Source organism: Dioscorea cayenensis, unplaced genomic scaffold (genome assembly GCF_009730915.1).
Source record: "Dioscorea cayenensis subsp. rotundata cultivar TDr96_F1 unplaced genomic scaffold, TDr96_F1_v2_PseudoChromosome.rev07_lg8_w22 25.fasta BLBR01000042.1, whole genome shotgun sequence".
Taxonomy (NCBI): Eukaryota; Viridiplantae; Streptophyta; class Magnoliopsida; order Dioscoreales; family Dioscoreaceae; genus Dioscorea; species Dioscorea cayenensis.
In genome coordinates this window covers 1-3,903 of record NW_024086433.1, presented here as the reverse complement: position 1 = coordinate 3,903, position 3,903 = coordinate 1, and the positions used below count along the sequence as shown (strand labels likewise).

At 45.1% G+C, this 3,903-nt stretch overlaps 1 non-coding gene across 1 annotated transcript; it reads left to right on the top strand.

Moving 5' to 3' along the window:
• Positions 1 to 1,159: 1,159 nt before the first annotated feature.
• LOC120253327 lies at positions 1,160 to 1,265 on the top strand. The gene has a single exon (XR_005534241.1). It is a non-coding gene; the product is annotated as a small nucleolar RNA R71 (small nucleolar RNA).
• Positions 1,266 to 3,903: the final 2,638 nt, after the last annotated feature.

Genomic DNA, 3,903 nt, shown 5'->3' with positions numbered 1-3,903 from the left:
GAAGCTTCCCGGGTCTTTCTTCTTGTTCGGCATGTTCTTTTGCAACACCGCCGAGCATGAAGCATCTAGCACCACTGAAGCACTCTCCTCCAATTTCCTCTTGTTGGTCAATAGGTCTTTCAGGAACTTCGCAGTACTTAGGCATTTGAGCCAATGGCTCTACAAAAGGAATATTGATGTGGAGTTGCTTGAACAGACTCAGGAACTTCTTATATTGTTCATCCCCTTAGTCATTCTTCAATCTAGAGGGGTAAGGGATTCTTGGCTTGAATGGTGGGGATGCCACCACTTTCTCTTTGTTTACTCCCTCCTCAACCTCTACAACCTAGGGTGCGTGTTCTTTCGGCTTTTCACTCGGAAGCCTCCCTTCAACCTCACGACCACTTCTCAAAGTGATCGCCTTCACATGTTCTCTAGGATTGGTTTCCGTGTTGCTTGGCAAACTTCCATGTGGCCTTTCGGAGAGAGACTTCGCAATTTGCCCCACCTGATTTTCAAGGTTATGCAAGGAGGCGGTGTGATTGTGAAGTGTAGCCTCGACTGATTCAAACCTTTTATTTGCCGATTGAACAAATCTAGCCAAGTGCTTCTCCAAATCTGTCATTCAGGTTTCCAAGCCTGAAATTCTGTTTTCCACTTGAGGGGCTTGTTGCTGTTGTTGGAAACCCGATGGCCCCATGGTCTTCTATGGTCCTTGATTACTCCATGAAAAATTGGGATGATTCTTCCAACCTGAATTGTAGGTGTTGCTGTATGGATTCCCTTGAGGTCTCATGCCATTACCTACAAAGTCAACGTTCTCAACTGAAGAAGCATCACCAATGACGATTGGGCAATCAGAGGGAGCATGTCGTCCACCACAATCGGTGCAATTGGTCACGGCCGCAACTCTATTCGATGCAATAAGATCTAGCTTCTTACTCAAACTCTCCACTTGGGCCGCCAATGAAGTTACAGATGATCAATTTCATGGAGACCGCCACCTTTTTTCTTCTCCCTAGTGTTCCATCGGTAGCTATTTAACCCCATTTCCCCAATCAATTGACGAGCCCTAATCGGGGTCTTGCTACCTAAGGTACCTCCCTACCGCGATCCAAGAGTTGCTCTTGTACTCGGGTTCAAACCATTGTAGAAGGTTTGAACAATCATCCACTCTGGGAATCCGTGTTATGGACACTTTCAGGAGTTCCTTGAACCTTTCCCATGTCTCAAATAGAGACTCCAATTCCAACTCGCACAAAGGATGAGATCTCATTCCTAAGCTTTTGCTCGATTTTCCGGGAGGGAAATAACGGGCTACAAAAGCTTCTACCATCTCCTCCCATGTAGTGATTGATGCTCTAGGTAATGAGTGTAGCCACTTCTTTGCTCTGCCATTTAAGGAAAATGGGAAGGCTCTCAATTTGATGGCATCATCCATCACACCGTTTATCTTCAAGATGTCGCATACCGAGAAAGCTTTTCTATGTGACTGCTTTGGATCCTCATCGCCAAACCGTTAAATTGTGCGGATCCTGCAAGATATGGATGAATGCCGGCTTGAGCACCAAGTTCTGAGTCAGTAATGGAGGACGACAATACTCGATTGTGTCCCCAACACTCGAAGGTCCAGCATAATCGGATAGTGTTCGTTGTTGCTAATTTTGTTCCGCCATGTTTTTCGATCCTTCTACTTCCAAATCAGTCTGGATTATGTTGTTCTTGCATGAGTTCTTTCCCTTTTCTTCTAAGTGTACGTTCAAGCTCAGGGTCTCCTTCAATCAATATTGATGGATTCCCTCGGGTCATAACCCTCGAGCTCGCACCAAAAAGAAAGAAAAAAGACAATCGAACGATGATAGAATAAGAAGATATGAATTAGAATTTGTGGTGAAATAGCTAAGAAAACAAAGTGCAAAGTATCTCTAAACACCTAGCTCCCCGGCAACGGCGCCAAAAACTTGATAAGTTCGCCTTGCGTATATCCCGCAAGTGCACGGGTTTGTCGAAGTAATAATCCTGGGTGAGCGGGTATCGAATCCACAGGGAGTAGGGAGTAAAGACACTTAATTCAATTCTTAGCTATATGGAATATCAACAATGATAACTGTGACAATGATTCAATTCTCAACAATTAAAAGCAACAAGTAAGAGAGCAAAAGTAAGGAGGAGGTAAGGTAATCGATAAAGATGGGGTACTCGGATGATGCTACACCTAGAATAATCGCTTCAAGTGCAAGAACTCTCTATTATGCTTCCTAATCAATGCAATGCTAAGTCATGGAAATCCTTACATACATAGTCCCAAATCTAAGGTCAACTATGCCTAACTCTATTCATGTCTCAGAGGAGAGATTAAATAACCTCTCAACCTCGCACTCGAATAGAGTTGCAATGAGCTCTAGGGATTCCAGGTGATAAATCTCTTCCTAATTATAGACCTAACCCTTTGGTCAAGGCGGAAGGTCCCTAACCACAATTAAGCCCTAGATACTAAGATCCCTCAACGCTTCACTCCGTTGTACGCACAATTAAGCCCCAAAGGAGATTCATCCCTTAGACCATTCACTCTATTATGGCCACAAAGAACTCGAGGAATGGAGGTAGAATCTATCACGTCGGAGGGGAAAGGTGACGCTCCTGTACCTCTCGACTCACCCTCTCAACCCTCTCCAACCTAGTGATGATTCTGATCCGCAAGTGCACGGAGTCGTCAAGTAATACCTCTCATGCGAGCACAAGAGGGTCGTATTCCCTGGGCCCAAGGATCTACCCTTACTTCCTCTTCGCTTATTGTCTAGCCAGGCGAGTTCGAAAAGGGTTTCTCTAATCTATTAATTTAAATAAGAAAACTACAAGTGGAGACTAAAAATACGGAGAGGGTATAAAAATCGGGGAAAGGAACGTCACGGATCGCGGATTCCCTAGGGGCTACTAAAGTGCACAAGATGCTAAGAATGTCATGCAATTGAAGGTTTGGACCTAGAGATTTCCTAGATTAGGTCAACCCGATGGTCACGGCCATTGACCCCTAATCCGGTATAAGTATTGACACGTAATTTCTTCCGATCAAATCCCTCATACGATTTCATTAACAAGTGGGGAAATCCCTAATTAGAGCCGGAACACAACTTGGGTCTAGCCCTAATGGTGGAGGGTGCAGAATACCCGATGGTCACAGCATATTCGTATATGAATCCCTTCCAAACTTGGTGTGTCTAGTACAAGGGCGATGGTCATGCTACCAAGTACAACCCAGCAGCTTGGTTTTACGAGTTCTCATGTAAGCAACACATCAAATGCACCAAGAATGAATCTCAAAACACAACAATTGCAATAAACAAACTTAAATCATCCAAATACACTAAGTTCACCCCAAGGTTCACGCATCCGAGTGACCTTGGGGTCTACTCGTCCATACAAACAAATCCAAGCAACAAATCCATGCAAACAACTACAAATGGCATAATAAAAACTCCCTCAAACAATGGAAGAAGGAAGACAAGCCAAGCTAGGTGGAAAGGCTTCCACGGACGCCGCAATGGGGGCGGCTTCCCTCGTCGTCTACCAACTCCCAAAGAAGAGATCGGTGAAGATCTAGCCAAATCCGAGCTTCTCCCTTAGATTTCCCTTCTCCAAAACATGTAATCTTGCCTCTCAAACACTGGTGAAAATCGGCTTGAAGAACTCTCCCCAAAAACTCCTCCCCTTGCCCTAGAAGAAATCAGCTTCTTATATACCCCGTCAGGTCCATCGCGAGGCTCCATGCGGTGCGCATGGAGCCCGTGAAAAACTCCTGACGAAATGCCCAAAAACTACGCGGTGCTCGAGTGCTTTCACTCTGATAGCGAGGCTTGAGAATTCCCAGCAAACCTCACGGGCATCCATGCGAGCATGGAGCCGTGAAAACTCCAACAAACCTCG